We start from the raw sequence: 21,885 nt of genomic DNA, 5'->3' as shown, positions 1-21,885 counted from the left end.
AATGTTTACCTTTTCCTGATTCACTACTATCTGAAACTTGGAAATACAGAAAAACATATAGAACAAAAGGAGAAAAGATAGAAAAAAGTATCGACTAGAATGAAAATTCGTTCATTCGTTCATTCATTCATTCTCTGCTCAGAAATAACTACCCCTAACATACTGGTTAACTTTTTCTTCCCCGGTGCACCAACACAGCTGTTATTAACATGTATGTATTTTATTTCTGTAGCCAATTTTATTTCCCTAATGTTATAGTATAAGCATATCCCAATACCACTCAGAACTCTTTGTACACATTATTTTAAATGGCTGTCAGGTATTAAACATAGAAAGCCCTGCAGTGGATTTAACCATTCCCCAAACATTGGGCACTTGGGTTGTTTCCAGTTTGGGCCATGAAAATGTTGTGATGAGTATCTTTATGCGTATCAGTTGTCTGCATTTTGGATGGTTTCCTTATAGTAATTCTGCAAGTGGCATTCCTAGGTGGGAAGATTGTTAAGGCTTTTGGGATAAATATTGCCAGACTTTTTATGGGGCCTGAAGGTACTTAGATCTGAACCCACATTCAGTGAGACGCACTCTGGTTTGCGTGTGCAAGGTGGGGTTGTTCCTGGAAAGAGCTCAGCGTCTGCCACTTTGGGCAACTTACCCAACTTGGCCACCTCCTGCTGGTACAGGTATGACCAGTCACTCCCCAGGAATCCAGGAGCGAGTGTTCTTCATATCTAGGCTTGTGAGTGCCCGTATTTCAGCTTCAAAAGTACACACGTCATTACCTTATGTGATTCTCCCTTTGTGTAAAGGGATCAACAACAGTTTTCTGGAAAATGACTTGTCGCAACAGCCTAAAATGCTCTTTTGCAGCTGAGCTGGGCAAGGTTTGAATACACATTGCTGACATTCGGCGGAAGAGTGTCGATGGCGCTCATACTCGCTCGGTGTTCTCTGCGCGTGTGCCGCAGCTGTGCTGGGGGCTATGTGCTTAGCATCTCACCGAATCCTCCAAAACAGCTCTCCCCAAAGTGCATTACAGAGAACGCTGGCTCTGCAGGGGGCTGGTGCGTGTGCCTTGCAAAAAGGATTCTGTCGCTTGGAAAAGCCTGTGTTGATCAGAGTTCAATGGATTCTTTCACAGCTTTCTCAGAGCTTGCTTGATCTAATGTTACTCACGAATCCCCCGGACGGGAATGTGATAGTCAGCATTTCCAGACTCACCTGACAGTGAAACCCTTTCTCACACATCTCATCTGATGGATGTTCCAAAGCACATGCTTTGAGAGTCACTGCCGACAACAACCGTGCAAGAGAATGTTTGTCCTTGTGATGGACAGATGAGAAAACTGAGGCTCAGATGAGTTGATCAGGGTGGCCCCGATACTGATTCCTAGACTCGGGATCCGAAGCCAAGGCCACCTGACCTTAAGCCCATGTTCTGTTCCACTGTCCCCTGCAAGGCAGGGGATTAGGATCAGGGCGCAGGGTGCCTCTTCACTAAGTATTGGGTGCATGAAACTAGAGGGTGAACATGAAATCAAGCTCGGAGCTTGGGAAGAGGATCCCATGCTGCGTGCATTGGTCATGGAACCTGAGTCGATGGAAAGTGATGCAGTCTTAGGAAACCAAGGAAGTGGGAAACCCAGAAAGCTGAGATCGGGCAGTAGAAGACAGATGGGATGAATTCTGGGGGCCCTGCTATTAACACTTCATGGATCGCTTTCTTATGACTCAGCTGGTTTATAAGAGTGGAGGATTCACCTCTTGTGCCCAGTGTAAGGTGGAGAGCGAGAAAGGAGCATTATTCTGTTGTGTTGTGTTGTGTTGTGTTGTGTTGTGTTGTGTTGTGTTGTGTTGTGGAAGAGCGCAGAAGACTCTCGCCTTATTACCCAGCAGCTCTTGGCTGTGTTAATTGCTCCATGCCTCCCATGACAGGCTTTCCCCTGGATTCCTGTCTGCCCCGNCTTACAGGCTACTCGGGAGGCAGAGGCCAATCACATCACACACACACATTATGGCAAAGTGCAACGTGAGCGTTATAAAGGGAAAGCAAAGCTGCTCAGAAACCCTGTGACAGGAACGATGGCGGAGGCTGGGAGGCCTGGGAAGGCCTGGCAGAGCCCTAAGTGAGGGGTCGTGGAGGACAGACAGAAGCATCGAGCAGTTTCTTACTGGGTTGTTCTTAGAACCATGCTCTTTTGGAAGCCAGCTGAGAGGCACTGGGGTATAAGCCCCTCCAGACACCAGCATGGTCTCCAAGAGGAGCTTCTCCTCACACCTGCCCCACCACCCAGCCTTCACTTCTGCTCTCTGCTCTTGCCATGAGCCTTTGGGAGAGGATGTATTTGTAAACAGAGGAACGACCTGTTTCTCCCCACTGGGGGCTGCCTGCTAGTATATACAGGGCCTCTGCTGAATGAAAAGATACACGTACCTCCTTCTGAACTGACATAATCTCACACTGGTCACCAGGCTTGACTAGTGAAGTACAGGCTGGATTTAAGCTACCCTCCCCACTCCGCCTCCCTCCCACCCACATCAGAGGAGCACTCTTGCACAGTGAACAACTTAGACAACCTTGTGTGGTGGCCCTGCTGCCGTGTCGAGCAGGACGTTCTGGCTTCTTGACTCTCCCTTATAGCTGGAAGATTCCTTTATCCTAGAAGGAGATAATTACATCTTCTATGGGCATAAATCTGTTTGGACATTTAGAGAGGAATTTATATGTATTTTCTGGAGGACTGGGTGTTTTTCTTATCTAAATTGAAAAGAGGATTCTTTTAAATATGATCCAAGAGAGTTCTTTCATATGGTAATCACGCACACTCAGGCTGATAAGCCCTAGACTTGGCATAAGGTTCAAAGCAGAAGCTGTGTTCAGATGAGGCACAGGGATGCTTTTTGATCTGATTTGCTTTTAGCTGCTGACATTGGGATAATTTTGGCTTCTGAGTGGCAGGGAGCCTCAGAAACCTGGGAAAATGAGATCTTTTTAAAGAAAGTCCGAGCTACCTAGAATGGGTGGAAGGGTCCTTGTTACATTTGGGAGCTAGGAAAAAGCAGTATTCTCTGGTGGAAGAAAACTCTTGTCACACGCTAGCCACAGAGGATTTGAGCTGGAGTGGCCCTTGAGAGGCACCTGATCCAGATCCTTCTTTCTGCCAATGGGGAAACTGAGGCTCAGAGAGAGAAAGTGGATTGGCAGTGGGCAGAGCCAGGTTGACACCCGACAGGTACTTTCTTCTGCACTACACCTTGCTGATGGCCCGCAGTGTCCAGTATGAGGATGGTGTGAGCTAACTGGGTGGCTGTGTGTATGGAGAAGGCGAGAAGGGGGAATATAGGGCTAAAGACATGGAATCTTGCCATGGCCAGCATGGCCCCTCCTCTTTCAGATACAGGATGCTGCTCTTCCTACTTAGGAGGGTTAGGGATAAGCGTCATTGACAGGAGAGGACACTGGGAAGGGAAGGGAAGACGAAAGTCATCTGACGGACGCCAGAGAACGCACAGCGAGCCACAGGCCACGTGGCTGTTTCACTACCACCATGAGTGATGGTAGTAATCGGTTTGGGGGAGGGAGTTGGGTGTCAAAGTGGCATCCTACCTTGGACACTGTGTCTTTCAATGCTTTCAGTTGTGAGGATAAGATGGGCTAAGGGGTACTCAGCAAACGGTGGCATCTCTCAATAGAGAGCCTGCTAAGGAGAGGGGTGGAGGCAGGGAACTCAGCAATGCTTTCAGGAGGTGTGATTCTCCCCATCTCACAGATGAGGAAGTAGGAGACGTTTCCTGCCCGGAGTCATAGGCTTGATAGCAGTGAAGCCGGGCTCTTCCGGTGGTGTGCGGTATCCTCCGAGCCAGGCTGGCGTCTCTCAGGCTCAGCATAATTCCTGCCTGCTCCAGCTGACAGTGCCTTTCCTTGCCTCCAGGCCCTGCCTTCCCTCCTCAGAGGACAGGCAGCAGACATGATCCCCAAATTCAAGTGCATTTGAGCACCGGTGTGGCGTTGTGCACGAGCCCTGACTTTGAGAGACAGATGTGTGGGCAGCTCAGGCATTTGAGAAGGCTGGAAATGGGAGTCCCCTTCCCAAAGATGAAAAATCAGGGGATGCTGTGGGACATACCCAGGTTTGGTTTTACTCCTACTTGTTTTCCAAAGGCCTAACTCCACCAGCACTCCAGGGCCCTGTTCTGATTGAAGCTTAGGACGTCCTCACAGACATCTCCAACCGAGGCTGCTCCTGCTTGGCTCCTGAGGGGTCCGGGACGCCTTTCCTTCTCTTGTCTCCTAGTTACTGTGCTTCTGGGGACAAGGAAGGGACAGCTTTGAACAAAGGCTTTCATCATTTCTTTTGTGAAACTCTCCTACAGATTAGGCAACTGGGAGTTTTTCATCAATATCTACTTCTCTAGTGAATTTCAACAAGCTCAAACTCAAAAAAACAAAATTCAACATTTCCATGCCCCGTGGAAGGTGTAGGTAAATGTGGAAAGACGAATTCAAAAGGTGAGCATTTCTAACTCCTGAGGGCACGTGCAGGAATCCCAACCAGGCCGGGAGTGAGGAGACTTCATTTTCAGTCCTTATTCCCTCCTGCTGCCTGTGTGACCCTGGGTAAGTTAAACTCTCTGGGCCTCCATGCTTGCTGAAGCCTCTTTCAGGGCACACGTTTCATCGTTTCATCATTATAAACATGGAAAGAAACCTCTCAGGAATGCAGTTCCTTTGTAGTGCAAGGAATTGATGAATTTTGCACATTCATCATGGCCAATGATACTTGAGTAGTTTAGAATTTTCTCTTGGTGGGGACAGGGACAGGTGTTTAAAACAAAGAGTTGAGTTCTTTCCAACTGTGGCCCTAAGTCTGGGGGTTTAGGAGGCCAATCAGGCTGTAGAATCATACATTTTACATTGTAGAAATATATCCAATTTGCTTAGAATAAAATCCTGGAGGTAAAGTGTTATCTCCAAACTCCACTAAGTTGAAGCCTCAGGACTAAGAGCCAGACCGTGTGGTCCAAACTCCTCAGTTGACAGGCGTGGAGGCCCAGAGTCCAGGAAGGAAGCACCCCAGGACTCCTGGAGAATTTGAGACAGAACTGGAGCCAGAACCTAGCTGCCACTACGTCCAGTCTAACGCTTGCGTCCTCTCTGTGTGAATAAAAGCCGATTTGAAGAGTAAGGGATTACAGAAATCATCCTGTTATCTTAAGAACAGCTTTAATATATGTAAATACAGGCCCAGAGATTTTTATTGATAGCTGCAGTTTAACACACATCAAAACCCTGCCCGTCTTCAGACACCACTATGGACGTTCGATTTGCATTTCCTGAAGCCACCCTGGGAGCAGCTCTGAAATAAATTAAAAAGAACGGTCAAGCCTGAATGCACACTGAGGTTTCCATGTGCTCAACTCAGCAGATTCAGGTATGACCCCTACAGAGCTTGGACTCTGAACGGGCACTAGCATTCTCTACGCTCAATGACCATTTCACACAATGAATTCATCTGTGTAATTGTGCTTAGCTGTCCCAAGATTAACTCCATGTTTGCATGAAGATCAAAATGCTTACTTTAAAAAGTTGGGTTTTCTTCCATTTCTGTCTTATCTCCGGAGGTAGTCATGCTTGGAATTTCCTAGGCTTTTCTTTTTTAAATCTCTCGGAGGGACTAAGAATGTGAGAGCAAGTAGTAGGGGGTGGGGTGCCTCACGGACCTTTTATTGTCTTTTTTTTTTTTTGAAACAACAGTTGGCACCCGTTCTTCCCTGTGTTGATGTCCTCTTGTCCAATGAAACCCAGAAAATCAGGATCTTAGAGTGGGTAATGGCATCCTTGCTTGCCTCCACCCCTAAATCCTACGTTAGTTAGAACATATCTAGAACTGTGCTTTTCCGAAAGTTTTCTATTGGGTTAGAGTTTACGTGCGGTAAGGAGCACACATCCAAAGTGTACATCCTGATGGACTTTTATAAATGCATATACTTCTGCATTTGTCGTACTTGGTAGTGGAATATCTGTTCTGGGTTCTTCCAAGGCCCACCGCTTCCGAGTGGGGCAGAGGCCGACATCTGGAGCGCTGAGCGGGTGGTGGTGTGATTCGAGTCAGAGGCCTCATTTTCTCCAGGCTCACCTCGCTTGCACTCTAGCTGAAGCTCTGGGAGAAACGCTGGCCGGCACACTGCACTTTCGCTCACAATGGGGATCTGCCGGGAAAGGGAGACGTTTGAATGGGGTGGGGTGTTTCCACTTAATCATTACCACTGCTGACATCATTGAAAACCTGCATGGGCACCCACAATGAGTGGAACGGAGGCCAGACTCTCAGTAAGTATTGTGATGAGGTAGGGGACACACACAACACAAAACCGAGCATGGCTTGGATTGCAGCTTCGGTGCACGATTGTTTTTTTTTGTGCTTGAAGGGTGCGAACCACCTTGGCTATTTCAAAACAATGTCAGGAGAGGAACGGTTGTGTTTTCCGGGATCTCAGTGGGTGCCCAGGGCACAGGCAGCCTTGAGAACAAATATGTCCTTTCCAGAAATAGGAAGTCCACTATTTACTTAGGCAAGCAATGCTATAAAAGGGCTTTATAAGTTGAGTTGCAGCTCCTGAGCTTTGGACTGACCCCTGGATTTGTCTCAAAAGGCTCCTTCCGGAGGAAGGAAGGTCCTGAAGCTCTCCGGTCCTGGCTCAAACGATTGAAGACAATCAGAACCTCCCCCATCCGACAAGCTGATGAGCCCAGGGCAAACCCCCCTGGAGACAGCTTCAGAAGATGACAATATCACCATTTCAACCTGAATCGGCATCGCAGCCTGGCTTCAAAATTCATTTTGTGAAGTTAAAAAAAAAAAAGTTTCTAAACTAAAATTTACTTTTAAATCCTATGATTATCGCCTTAAGCCCTTCCTCGTGTACCCCAACTCTCTCTCTGAGCCCTTCGCCTCATCACACTCCTCTGGCAAAGCCACAGCCTTGCTTAGATCTGACTCCGCTCACCTCATGCCTGACCCCGTGTAGCCAAACCAGGTTCCAGAAAAACACACAATCATGCTGCTGGCTCACACTTTAAATTCACAACCTCAGACTTCAAGAGGCTCCTTCGTGCTGCCAGGGGGTTATGCTATGTATCCCTGGTCAATATATATTGGGATATCCCATTCAATCAGTATTTGTCGAATGAATGAATTGAATAAATGAATTTTATTTAGGGTCTTATCAGCACTAAAGTTCTGCTTGCCCAAGTTTACAAGTCAATTGTATTTTTATTTTTATTTTTTTAAAATATTTTATTTATTTATTCGACAGAGATAGAGACAGCCAGTGAGAGAGGGAGCACAAGCAGGGGGAGTGGGAGAGGAAGAAGCAGGCTCATAGCAGAAGAGCCTGACATGGGGCTCGATCCCAAAACGCCGGGATCCCGCCCTGAGCCGAAGGCAGACGCTTAACCGCTGTGCCACCCAGGCGCCCCAGTCAATTGTATTTTTAAAACTTTTTTTAATCTCTTTTAATGAGCACTGGCCTTGGACCCAGAAGACTCAGATCCCAGTCTTAGCACTGCTGCTTACTAGCGGGATGATTTCAAGTGAGTTATGTTTCCTCCCTGGAACTCAGCCTTTTCTATAAAATGAGGTGGTTGGACTAGGAACACTGGCAGATGGAGAGTCTCTTTAGATGTAAGTCAAATGAGTGATCTAAGGTCCCTACCTTCTCCTGAAGCTCACGGATCCATGATTCTCCCTTGAGCCAAGCAAGGCCACAGCTGGGTGTCAGGAGAGACGTGGGGTCACTGGCATTTCAGGGACCCGAAGAGAAACACTTGCAGGAAGACCTCTTCTCTCCTTTATTGGTCTCCGATCCTGCAGCTAGAAAGAGATTCCAGAGTAGGCAAACCGCTCCTGGTTTGAGCAAACTTACGGTGGAATATAGCAGAAAGGTGACATTGGACTGAGATTCGGGTGCCTGGATGCCATCCCAATCCTCATCAGCCCCTTCCTCCTGTCGGGCCTCTGTTTCCCGGTCTGTATAATGAGTGAATTTTAGTTCACTACGCTTTTTTTTTGTCCTCCACCACTTTCCAGCACCTGCAGTGTCTTTTTGCCCTTTTAACTTGCCTGGCCTGTTGCAGATTGGAACCAGCTCAGCATCAGCAAGTTTAGCATGGAAACAACAAGGTCTTGAACAAGAGCAGAACTTTGGAATGGTAGGAGGAAAGGAAAGGCATTGATGGTAGAAACACCTACCCTTGAGTCAAAAACCAGCTGGGTGGGGGCGTCTGGGTGGCTCAGTCATTAAGCATCTGCCTTCGGCTCAGGGCGTGATCCCGGAGTTCTGGGATCGAGTCCCACGTCAGGCTCTTCCACTGGGAGCCTGCTTCTTCCTCTCCCACTCCCCCTGCTTGTGTTCCCTCTCTTGCTGGCTGTCTCTATCTCTGTCAAATAAATAAATAAAATCTTAAAAAAAAAAAAAACTAGCTGGGTGAGTGACCACAGACACAAGAGACCCCCCAATTCTAGAATACTGTACAGCCTGTGCCCCCAGTGTGGGGTAGAGTAGGAAACTGGAGTACTACATGGGCCAATCGTTAAACATGAATCAAAACTTCTTCTTTTTCTTTAAATATTTATTTATTTGAGAGAGAGAGAGAGACCACACAGAGGGAGAGGGAGAAGCAGACTCCCCACTGAGCAGGGAGCCCAATGCAGGACCCAATCCCAGGACCCTGAGATCATAACCTGGCAGCCGATTAACCGACTGAGCCACCCAGGTGCCCGAGTCAAAACTTCTAGTATGAAAATCATGTTCAATTATCTTTCGATCTTTCTGATTCCTTTAAGGGGTCTGCTGTTGGGCTAGGACATTTTAATAACATTCAAACCTTTGCTAATCTGTCCCTTCCTCCCTGGCAATATTCTCCCCTGGTCCCCACTTTTTATTAAACGCAGAAGAAACAGGGCTGAGGCTCAGAAAGCTTTGCCAGTCTAGAATTTGGTAATGTTGTTTTGCTATATTGCATTTATTTTTGTGGGTAGTTAATGGAAAGGGATACCATGTTCCCATGTAAAGTCATGAAAAATTTATCTTAAAATACATGCATTTAAGTTAAAAAAATGAGTTGACTTCTATAAAAATATTAAGTAATAATGTGTAAGGTAATGCTCTTTATGACAACATAGAGTGGATGCTTCCTGGGGTTTGAGAAATACTGGTGGGTGGCATTCCCCAACATAAGATTGGGGGGGTTTCTCTGGACATTACAACAGTGCTTCATTTAGATCTAGTAGGTAACCCAGTTTCATGTCTCTCTCTCTTTATAAGTAGACTCCACGCCCAGCATGGATCCCAGTGTGAGGCCTGAACTCATGACCCTGAGATCAAGACCTGAGCTGAGAACAAGTGTCAGATGCTTAACCAGCTGAGCCACCCGGGTGCCCCTCTTTTTTTCTTTTTAAATAAATGTTTACCTTTTCCTGATTCACTACTATCTGAAACTTGGAAATACAGAAAAACATATAGAACAAAAGGAGAAAAGATAGAAAAAAGTATCGACTAGAATGAAAATTCGTTCATTCGTTCATTCATTCATTCTCTGCTCAGAAATAACTACCCCTAACATACTGGTTAACTTTTTCTTCCCCGGTGCACCAACACAGCTGTTATTAACATGTATGTATTTTATTTCTGTAGCCAATTTTATTTCCCTAATGTTATAGTATAAGCATATCCCAATACCACTCAGAACTCTTTGTACACATTATTTTAAATGGCTGTCAGGTATTAAACATAGAAAGCCCTGCAGTGGATTTAACCATTCCCCAAACATTGGGCACTTGGGTTGTTTCCAGTTTGGGCCATGAAAATGTTGTGATGAGTATCTTTATGCGTATCAGTTGTCTGCATTTTGGATGGTTTCCTTATAGTAATTCTGCAAGTGGCATTCCTAGGTGGGAAGATTGTTAAGGCTTTTGGGATAAATATTGCCAGACTTTTTATGGGGCCTGAAGGTACTTAGATCTGAACCCACATTCAGTGAGACGCACTCTGGTTTGCGTGTGCAAGGTGGGGTTGTTCCTGGAAAGAGCTCAGCGTCTGCCACTTTGGGCAACTTACCCAACTTGGCCACCTCCTGCTGGTACAGGTATGACCAGTCACTCCCCAGGAATCCAGGAGCGAGTGTTCTTCATATCTAGGCTTGTGAGTGCCCGTATTTCAGCTTCAAAAGTACACACGTCATTACCTTATGTGATTCTCCCTTTGTGTAAAGGGATCAACAACAGTTTTCTGGAAAATGACTTGTCGCAACAGCCTAAAATGCTCTTTTGCAGCTGAGCTGGGCAAGGTTTGAATACACATTGCTGACATTCGGCGGAAGAGTGTCGATGGCGCTCATACTCGCTCGGTGTTCTCTGCGCGTGTGCCGCAGCTGTGCTGGGGGCTATGTGCTTAGCATCTCACCGAATCCTCCAAAACAGCTCTCCCCAAAGTGCATTACAGAGAACGCTGGCTCTGCAGGGGGCTGGTGCGTGTGCCTTGCAAAAAGGATTCTGTCGCTTGGAAAAGCCTGTGTTGATCAGAGTTCAATGGATTCTTTCACAGCTTTCTCAGAGCTTGCTTGATCTAATGTTACTCACGAATCCCCCGGACGGGAATGTGATAGTCAGCATTTCCAGACTCACCTGACAGTGAAACCCTTTCTCACACATCTCATCTGATGGATGTTCCAAAGCACATGCTTTGAGAGTCACTGCCGACAACAACCGTGCAAGAGAATGTTTGTCCTTGTGATGGACAGATGAGAAAACTGAGGCTCAGATGAGTTGATCAGGGTGGCCCCGATACTGATTCCTAGACTCGGGATCCGAAGCCAAGGCCACCTGACCTTAAGCCCATGTTCTGTTCCACTGTCCCCTGCAAGGCAGGGGATTAGGATCAGGGCGCAGGGTGCCTCTTCACTAAGTATTGGGTGCATGAAACTAGAGGGTGAACATGAAATCAAGCTCGGAGCTTGGGAAGAGGATCCCATGCTGCGTGCATTGGTCATGGAACCTGAGTCGATGGAAAGTGATGCAGTCTTAGGAAACCAAGGAAGTGGGAAACCCAGAAAGCTGAGATCGGGCAGTAGAAGACAGATGGGATGAATTCTGGGGGCCCTGCTATTAACACTTCATGGATCGCTTTCTTATGACTCAGCTGGTTTATAAGAGTGGAGGATTCACCTCTTGTGCCCAGTGTAAGGTGGAGAGCGAGAAAGGAGCATTATTCTGTTGTGTTGTGTTGTGTTGTGTTGTGTTGTGTTGTGTTGTGTTGTGTTGTGGAAGAGCGCAGAAGACTCTCGCCTTATTACCCAGCAGCTCTTGGCTGTGTTAATTGCTCCATGCCTCCCATGACAGGCTTTCCCCTGGATTCCTGTCTGCCCCGGGGCCTCTGCTCAGACTGTTTCCTGCTGGGGCTCTCCTCTCCAGCATCTGCGGGCCTACTACGTGTACGTTTCACTGGCTTCAGAGGTGTGGAAGAGATGAAACCTGGTAACGCAATAGCATAGTAGCCAGAGTGCTTCCATTCCACGCATTCAACAAAAATTCACATGCCTGCATTGTTCTAGGCTTCCGGCATGTATTAGGAAACCATCCAGACACACACCCCCTACCTGGAGGCATAGTTGTTCTAGTGGGGGAGGGAGACAATAAACCAGATAAGAAAAATGGTTAGAGATGGCCAGGGAGGCCTTACTGAGAAGGGGCTTTTGACCCCTACACAACCCTTTGAGCAGGGAAGGGATCCCACATGTGTTGTGCCTCTAGTAGATGCCAGGCATCGCACATTTATATATGCCATATGTATTTTTTCCTTTTCAATGTTCAGATGAGTAAAGTGAGGCTCAGAGAAGCCAAGTAATTTTTCCTAGGTCACACAGCCAGTGTATGGAAGAACCCCCAGTACACTGGGAAGCCCATGCTTTCTATGCAAACCCACACTTTCTTCCTGAAAGGGTTAGCCAGGCCAGGCACCACTGACTCACTTTATAGGGAAGAAAAGAGATGCCCAGAGAGTCTTAGGTAGGGGTCAGGGATGCTGCTAAACATTTCACATGCAGAGAATAGTCTCCGTAGCAAGGAATGATCCTGCCCCAACCGTCAAAAGCGTCGAGGCTGAGAAACCAGAAGTAGAGGGAGTCTTATACAAGGTAGGTAGGCTCACGGCAGTGCTCTGCTCACGACCCCCCCAAGGCTGCCCATCTTCCTCAGAGCGGGCCCAGCATCCTCAGGGGGTAGGGAAGGACCAGGCCCTCCTGCTTCTGTTCCTGCTCTCTGTTCCACCTCCCGTTTCTCGGAAACTTGCCCTTACTTTCCATCAAATGTCACCTTTGCAGGGAGGCTTCCCCGCCACCTCATCTAAATCTGTGCCCTGGACCAGCGTTCTCCATCCTCCTCCCGTGTTATAGGCGTCCCCACCTCACCGACGGCCTGACACGCTAGGTTAGTTACTGTCTTCTTTTCTCTCCCTCTGGGGTGCGATCCGCAGGAAAGGCATATTTGTTTTGTTCACTGTTGTACTCCGCTGCCTGGTGCTCAAAACATATTTGCTGAATGAGTGAGTACACCCACATCATACTGTCCCCGACTTGCTCCTCTCCCTGTGCCTGCGACCTGATTCAGGAGGCCACCATCTCGTCAGGAAACCGAGGATCACGCCTGAGCCTTCCCCTTCTCCCTCTGATAGCTTTATTGAGGTAAAATCCGCATATCATACAATTCATCCACTTAAGGTGTGCAATTCAGTAGCTTTTCCTAATCAGGTGGGTATCCATCACGTGACCACCATCAATTTTAGAACATTCTCCTTACCTCTCCCCCCAAAACCCCCACAGCCCTTAGCCATCAGCTCCTGGTCTCCCCTGCACGCCAGCCCCGGCAGCCAATAGTCTACTTCCTGTCCGATACACGTGCCTATTCTGGACGGGTCCTATAAATGGAATCAGACAATATGTGGTCTTTTGTGATTTTTTTCAGTTAGCATAATGTTTGCAAGGTCCCTTCATGTTGTAGTAGGTATTAGTACTTCATTTTTCTTTTTACTGAACAACACTCCCTTGCATGAATTTCATCTTATTTATCCATTCATCAGCCGATGGACATTTGGATCAAGTTTTGTGTGAATGTACGTTTTCATTTCTCTTGGGTATAGACCTAAGTTGCTGGGACATATGGTAACTCAGTGTTCGACCTTTCGAAGAACTGCCAGCCTCTCCCTTTTCTGTAAGAAGCCACATCCAACCAACCACCATGGGCTGTGGCTCTCCCTCCTGTATCTTCAGAAACTACCTGACTGCTTCTCACCTGGACGGCCACAGTGCCTCCTACCTGGGATGTCTGTCCAGTGGGTCACCCTCAGCTATACATCGGACTCACAGGGAGAAGGAGTTTCAACATCCCAATGCCCAGGCCACACCCCAGACCCATTACAGCAGCCTCTCTGGGCGGTGGGCGGGGGGGAACCCAGGTATCAGCCTCTCTATAGCTCCCAGGTGGTTACAAGCATAGCCAAGTGTGAGCACAGGCACAGCACCTCTGTCTAATGCGTGCTTCATGCTGCCACCTTAGTGCAAACCTGACGGTGTCACCCACACTCTTCTTGAAAGCCCCTTATGGCTCCCTGTGGCCCTCGACAAAATCCCAACTCCCCAGGATGCACACAGGTGTGTGTGACCTCCATCTGTCTGCCTCCCTGTCCTGCCTCCTACCCTCCCTGACTCATGGGGCCCCTTGACACAACCCCATACCTTTGGACACACTGGTCCCTCTCCCCTGGCTGCTTTCTGCTCTCCCTGGGGGGCTTGCTGGGACCCCTCCTCCACACTGACTGTAACATTGTGTTCCTGGCCTGTCCCTGAGCTCCTCCAGCCCAGGGCGAGTATGTTATCCATCTCTGTATCCTCAAGCTGCAGCTGCCTGACACATAGTAGGTGGGCTTGTTGGCTGGGTGGAGAAGGGTGATGAGTGAGGGAAAGAATGCCTACTGGTCCCCAGAGGGACAGGAGCCAGGTAGGCAATCCTATCTGTTGTCTGACCGTCATCTTCTGAGTCCCAGCATTAATCCTGGGGCGACCAGCGGGCCCTGCCCACCATGCCTCCCTGGACCAGTGAGTGTCACGTGCATGTCCACGTTGTGGCCACGGCCACCCACATTTCCCCACCTACGCCTAACGTGCTTCATTTCCTAGCTGCGGCCCTGGTACCAGCAGGTGTTGGCAGAGAAGGGGGGACTGGGAGTGACTGTCCTTCTGCAGCTAAAGACCAAGGGCATAGACATAAATCATATAATATCCACTTTCAAAGGGCCCGAGTGGAGTGGAATGCCCCTCGTCCCTTCTTTAGCCGCAAGTCTTCAGGCTGGGGAAGATAACTGTTCTCCTGAAGACGCCATGAAGAGCACGGCCCGTCAACAGTTGGCAGAGCAGAGACTGTAACTGGCCCTCCGGCTGGAGCCCTGACTGTGAGCCCTCTGCCCGCTGAGCTCTCCTCTCCCTCCCCCCTGGCATGTGCCATCTCGGGAGGGCCTGTTGCAGGGCTCCCTGCTAGTGCTGGAGGCTTCCATGGAGGCTTTGCCCCTAAATAACCAAGCTCCTTCCTGCTGCTCAGCCCTGCTGACGCCACCTCACTTCTGTGAACAAGAGGAGCACTGTAAAGGGAGTCCAGCTCTGCTGGGTGACTGTGGGTGACTGACTTCCCTCTCGGGGTCTTCATTTGCCTGGAGGTGAAGAGGTGAGGAGGGTGGACTGGCTGAACCAGAAGGGCTGCTGTCAGCTCTCACGTCACAGCCCACCCTCCCGACAGCAAGGCTGTATGAAGGTCTTTCCGTGAGGGCCTGAATTATCAGGAAAACCATAGTTGGGGAGACCAGAGTCAAACACAGCAAAAAATAACAAGCTGGAAAATCACTCCTCTCTGTATTTTCGTTTCTTCTCTATCTGGCCTCAGGGTAACAGCCGTGGAGAGGGACACAGCACTGGACGAAGGAGTCTCCAAGACCTGACTTCAGTTCCCCCTCTGCCCCTTACTGGCAGCATCATTTGACGCAGGTCATTTTTCCCTCTGTGGGACTCACTTTGCTCATCTGTGAAATAGGGATAGTTCATACTTGGTTCACACAGGCACTTGCTCTGTGCCTGGCCCAGGGCTTGGTGGGGGAGATAAAAAGGTGGCTAGGACGTGATGCTAATTCTCAAGCTGCTCACAGTCTGGTAGGAAGACGGCCAAGCAAAAGGGCAATTGTACTACAGTGTGGCGACTGACGGGGTGAGGATCATAATAAGCACCATGGCAATAGCCAGCGTTCATTTATGTCTTGTTAGTGCTCGGCTAGGGGCTTGATCATTCCGATCCCTCCTGTAACAACCGTCAGTGCTGAGCACGGCAAACATCCCCTGTCCCTGGTGCTCAGGGAAGGCGGCCCGGAGGAAATGGTGTGTCTGCTGGGACCTGAAGCCCATATGGGAGCTTTAGCAAGCAGAGTCTGAAGGGCTGGAGGGAGCGTGGGGACTGACCAAAGGCCTGCACATGCCTGGAGCCCACACGGCTGGAGCCCACGCGGTGGGTGGGGGTGAGGAGGGGCTGGAAGGCAGCCAAGCCATGGGAAGGGCTCTGTGAGCAGCCGAGTGGAGGATGAACCAAGCTGCGGCGAGAAAGATGAGAAGACCTACAGACCTGCTAGTGGTGGGAGCGCCCCCTTTGGAGGCTGTCTTCATAGTCCCTAAGGGCCTGGGCTTAGTGATTCTGGTCAGAGGGGACTGTTGGCCATGTGGGCAGAGAGTGATGGAAGCTAATGAGATCCTGTATCCAGGCAGCCTCCTGGAAAGGCAGAGCCCTGCAGGTTGTCCCCGTTCTAGATTCAGTCTCATTCCCAAAGTGAGTGCCGCCCCACTCGCCATCTTGGCCGTCAGCACACTGACCAGCAGCAGGGGAGAGGGGCAGAGCAGGGAAGAGACTGGGAAGCCTACCACAGCCCTGCGGGAATATAAGCAGGTAGGATCTGAGCAAGAAGGCACGTCAAACCCAGGGGAAGGATGGTCTGATTATTAAAGCAGCAGCAGGGATGACTGGAAAGATATCAAGTTACATGTCTGCCTCACATCACATATCCAAATAAAATTCTAACGTCTGTTAAAGAGTTGAATGTAAATCAACAAACAATTGGAAAACAATGTCCAGCAAGAGAGAGCTGGTTAAAACAGGGCGTATTACTATACTGTGCACTGCTATCGAGTCTTTAAAACCATGTTTTAGGAAAACATTTAATGCTCATGAGAGGTTATTAAAACAACAGACTACCCAAAACAACATAGGTTATGATCACAGTTCTGTAGACTGATTTAATGTGGACGGCGTATACTCATACTCACACATATCACCAAAATCTGACATGAAACATACCAAAATGATAATAGCAATCATCACAAGTCATTTTTACTTACACATATGTACTGGGGTTTTTTGCAAAAATTCTACAGTGAAGACTCATTGCTTTTATAATACGGAAAAGAGATAAACGTTACTTAGAAAATTAGTCTATGCTGGCTCTAATATTAAAATAATTTAAACACGCTGGTGAAAAAAGTGAAAACAAATCTGGGGAGCGTACCTCGTGAAGGCTGGAAATCCAGTCGCCCAAGGAGCTCAACATTTTCCTAATGCCCCGCCACGAAATGACCAGCTAGGACTGTTCATGCTCCTGGAACCTGACAGGAACTTGTGCTTCTCTGGAGAGGAGACCTCTTCCTCTGTCCCACAAGATGGTCCCAGCTGACCCAGGGGCAGAATGAAGTCCATGGTTAGAGTTTTTTTTCAATTAAAATTTATCTCCTATAAGATTTTCTTAAACATTTGATGCCTGAAGTTACTGATATATTAGAATCTAGTATGAGATGATATCAGATTCTGTCCTGATTACATATTTAACTCTCTTAAGTTTAATAGGTCACCATTTCAGTACGCACTGCTTCTCAAAGGAGTGAAGACTACAACAGCCCGAGTCTCTGGTTTTCTCAAGTTCTCCAGGTGATTCTGAAACTCGCAAGCTGGAGACCCGCTCTGGTTGCTCGTGCTTAAGCATGGTTCTCAAGCTTCGCTGTAATTAGAATCACTCGTGCAGATTTTAAACCTGCTAATGCAGGACGGCACCCCAGACCGCTAAACTCAGATTCTGTAGGTTTTAAAGTTCTGCAGGTGATTCCAGTTCAGCCAGGTTTTCGAATCAGTGTTCTACGGAGAGCTATCTGAAATCCAGGTGCTACGTATGCCTGAGGAACAAGCCTTGAGGCTGAATGACTTTGTGCGTTCTCTGTTCTCTGTCTCCATCTGCTGGCCACTCTACCGCATTGCTATCCTTTACCTGTAAAGGGGTGCTACTGCTTGTACTTTAAAGAATGTTTGCCAAGTAAATCAAAGAACCAAACAGAATTGAAATTTTTAAGTAATAAAAATAGCTACAGAATGGATTCTTGTATATAATAGGATGGTCTAAGCTATAAATACAGTAGGGTAACCCGTCTAGAATCTTTTCTGTGCTTGAAATTAAAAGCAGCCAATAAATGTTAGCTATTATCATTACAATTAGGCATTTTGGACCCATCTTTTGAGCACAGTGAGTTGTTTCTGAGTGAATGGCTTTTATCCATTTAAACAATATATTTAGTGCTACTATTCCTGGCATCCTGTCAGCTATGGGTACCTAATGGTAAACAGACACAGTCTGTACACTGAGAAAGACATCGAGAGAGACAGAGATTTTTAAAAATTATTATTATAGACTTTTGAGGGAGTATATGTTCTGTGAGTTTCCATAAGATTTATGTAACCACCACCACAGTAAGCATTCCAAACAGTTCCATCAACCCCCAAAACACTCGCCCATGCTTCCCTGCCGTTGAATGCTTCCTCCATCCCAATCCTTAGCAAACACGGATTTCTTTTCCTAAGTATGGTTTCACCTTTTCCATGATGCCATGTAAGTGGCATCATACAGTATGTAATATATTGAGAGTGGCTCCCTTCACTCAGCATACTTTTCTTTCTTCTGCTTGCTTTAGGTTTCTTTTATTTTTCTAGAGCTTAAGCCTGAAATTGAGATTATTCATTTGAGACCCTTCTTCCTAATTTTTCACACTACAAATTTCCATCAAAGCCCCTGCTTTAGTTGCATCTATACATTTTGACATGTTGTATTTTAATTTTTGTTCAGTTCAGACTATTTTCCAATTTTCTTTTTTTTTTTAAAGATTTTATTTATTTATTCGACAGAGATAGAGACAGCCAGCAAGAGAGGGAACACAAGCAGGGGAGTGGGAGAGGAAGAAGCAGGCTCATAGCGGAGGAGCCTGATGTGGGGCTCGATCCCATAACGCCGGGATCACGCCCTGAGCCGAAGGCAGATGCTTAACCGCTGTGCCACCCAGGTGCCCCTATTTTCCAATTTTCTAATATCCTCTGAGACTTCCCCTTTGACCCAGGGATTACTTAGAAGTATATTCATTTCCAAGTATTCAGAGATTTTTATTTCCCAGTTATTGACTTCTGGTTTAATTCCTTTGTGGTCAGAGATCATACTGTGTATGATTTTAACTCCTCGCAATTTGCCGAGATTCATTTTATGATCCAGAATATGGTCTATTTATTCTATTATTGGTTATGAGGAAGGAGTAAGGGTTGAAGTCTCCAACTATAATCGTATGGGGATTCGCCATCTCTCTTTGCAATTCTACCAGGTTTTGCTTCACATAGTTTGACTATTTGTTGTTAGGTATATAGCCATTTAGGATTACCATGTCTTCTCTGTGTATTGACCTTGTCATTCTATAGTGTCCTTCTTTATTGCTCGTAAATATCCTCGCTCTGAGGCCAATTTAGTCTGATATTAATATAGCTACCCCAGCTCTCCTTTGATTAATATCTGCATGGTGTATTTTTTTTTTGTCCTCTTATTTTTAACCTACACTATCTACCTAAAATGGGTTTCTTATACATAGCAAATAGTTAGGTCTTAAGGGGCTTTGTGTTTTGTTTTGTTTTTTTACATCCTGACAATCTCTTTTAACTAGCATAATTTAGGTCTTTTGAATTTAATTGTTGACGTGTTTATAGGGCTACTGTTTTATTATTTGTTTTCTATTTGTTCCCTATGTTTTTCATGCCTGTTTTCTCTTTCTTGTCTTCTGGATTAGTTGAATATTTTTTGTATTCCATTTTAAGATACCTATTACCTAGTGAGTTGTGTTTTGTTTTTTTTTTTTGTTTTTTTTGTAGTCTGTTTAGTATTAATAGTTTATCACTTCAAGTGAAGTACAGAATCTTCCTACCATACAGACCCCTAAACCCTACCTCTTACAATTTTCATATGTAGGACATCTGCATTCGCTAAACCCCCATCAGACAATGTTATGTAAGTTTCACTTCCACTGGTCATACGTTATAATGAGCTCAAGATGGGGAAAATAATCAATTATATTTACCCAAATAGTTCCCATTTCTGTTGCTCTTCTTTCATTACCAAAGTTTCAAATTTCCCTTTGATGTCGGTTTTCCATTAACAAAATATTATCACATTAAGAGGTCAAATAAGAAAACCCAGAGGTAGAAAGAAAGCAATGGTCATCACTGGCTTGCTGCTGGGACCACACTTCCTCTGGACGGAGAAAAGAGTTCCCTTCCTGTAGTTTTAGGCACCAGCCTGGCTGCAAGACCCCCTGTCCCAGTGGGCTTGCCAAGGGGCTGGTGTGGGGGAGGAGAGAAGCAACAACAAACAGGATTCCCCCCACTCTCTGACCTACAGGGCCCTCTTTGCCTTTCCTAAAGCAGGAGATAGAGAGCTTCTGTCTTTCTGTCTGCATCTGGTCTGCAGGTCCAGATCTCTGTCTGCTTGGGAGTCCCAGACTAGGAGAGACCAGAGGGGGGAAGTGGCAAACTTAGTGCCAGTTTCGTGGTGCTCTGAGTTCTCCTGTCCCTCCCTTGTATTCCTATTTACTCCTTCCCTTCTTGACAGCTGCATCCGGGGGACGAGACAGGACCAGGACGGGGTAGGACTGGAAACAAAGATGGATTTGTATTTAACAGACAGAGGTATGGATTTACAAAGGCTGGAAAAGTGCTTCCATGGGGCACATTAATTTAGGGAGAAATTCTCTTTTCTCCCACAGAGTGATGGCTAAAAGCCTGATTCCTTGGTTTGAATTTTTACATTCACTTTTCTAGATGAAATTTAGAATCATTTTGTCATTTAAAAAAATCTTATTTTGATTTGATGGAAATTTAAATTTATAGATTTGAAGAGAAATGATTTTATAATATTGAGTCCTTCCATCTAGAAGACGGTATACCTCCTCTTTTTAATGTCTTCTTTTGTGACCACTAAAAAAAAAAATTTTTTTTTTTTTTACAAAATCTTTGCATTGGCTTTGTTTAAATTTATTCCTAAGTATTTTTTTCTTGTTACTATTGTGAATGGAATCTTTTCTGACATAAAAATGTCACATCCGTATTGCTGATGTACAGAAGAACCAGTGGTTTGGGCATATTTGTAAAGAGCTACCTTAAGAATTTAGAACTTTCATTAGTTCTATTATTTTCTGAGTTGATTTTCTTGACTCTCAGCAAACAGTGATTTGTGAATTCAGTCTCTCAGGCTGGTGATCTACAAATAATGATAATTCAGAAAATCTCTTTGAAAAAATTTCTTGGAAAATTCTATTGCTGGCTTAAGCACCACCTTGGCCTTTAAATCTTGTATAGGGTCAGGTAATAATCGTGATGATTGGCTTGCTTATCTCGATTCTGACTTTTTAAGGAAAGACACTGATAGGTATGTTTTATGATATTAACGAGGTATCTTTAAATTTTTAAAAAGAATTTTGATCAGAAAAGGACACTGAACTTTATCAAATGCTCTTTCAGCATCCATAAAAATGACCATTTGGGTTTTATTCGACATGGTAACATTTTGTCAATAGAACTGCCCATTCCAAAACTGCCTGCATTCCCACAGTAAATCCTAGTGGGTCACGGAACGGACTGCAGAGCAGTAATTCACAAGGAAAGGCTTCTGCAAGTGATCCAAGCTGCTGCTGCTTTGAATTCTACCTGCAGAGGGGTTGTACTATCCCGCCCCCCCAGCCCTGCATTTGTGCCATGAGCTGCTGCCGCTGCTGGTGGCTGTGCTGTAGCCCTTGGGTGTGCGGGACAGGAAAGGCAAATGAATGCTGAGTATCTGAGACTTTGGCCCCAAGCCTAGTACAATGCCCTTGTCCACCGGAGCTGAGGATCCCTTTCATTTCAACCTGAAGATTCAAGCTTTGTGCTAAAAGCAGACAGATGCTCCTTCCCCAAGATCCACTCCAATGATCTCTCTCTCTCTCTCTAATGAGGAGACAGACATTCAAGCCCACAAAAGACAGCAAATAAAAGCGTAAGGAGGGCACCATTTCTTACTGAGCGCCTGCTCCGTGCCAGCTCCAAGCCAGATGCTTCACACGGATCACATGACCTACCCCTGAAACCCCAAGGTACCGCTATCCCCAGTTTACACAGGAGAGGTCAAGTAACTTGCCCATGGATGTGGTTACTAAGTTGCAGAGTTGTCCTTTAAAACCCAGGTGTAATTCCAAAGCTTGTGGAAACTGCATCTGTAAATTTCTCACTGGCCCTCAGGAACAGGTCATGAGGCAGAACTAGGGAAGGGGTTACAGCTGCCCTGTTAGGTCCATGGCCTCCCACACATCTGGTCCTCTCCCTGGTCCGTGGGGACCTGTGGGGGCAAGACGCAGGGCTGTATCTGGCAGGCTACCAAGGTCCTGGGAGACTGCCTCTCCCACAGGGCTGGATTCAGCTT

General features: G+C 46.6%; 1 long non-coding RNA gene across 1 annotated transcript; it reads right to left on the bottom strand.

Moving 5' to 3' along the window:
- Window positions 1-5,704: 5,704 nt before the first annotated feature.
- LOC117795414 lies at window positions 5,705-8,400 on the bottom strand. Its single transcript, XR_004619415.1, has 3 exons — window positions 8,253-8,400; window positions 7,717-7,874; window positions 5,705-6,210 (listed from the first exon to the last, which is right to left on the bottom strand). It is a non-coding gene; the product is annotated as an uncharacterized LOC117795414 (long non-coding RNA).
- Between the last annotated feature and the right edge of the window lie 13,485 nt (window positions 8,401-21,885).

Source organism: Ailuropoda melanoleuca, chromosome 13, assembly GCF_002007445.2.
Source record: "Ailuropoda melanoleuca isolate Jingjing chromosome 13, ASM200744v2, whole genome shotgun sequence".
NCBI classification, from domain to species: domain Eukaryota; kingdom Metazoa; phylum Chordata; class Mammalia; order Carnivora; family Ursidae; genus Ailuropoda; species Ailuropoda melanoleuca.
This window is presented reverse-complemented; position numbering and strand designations above follow the sequence as displayed.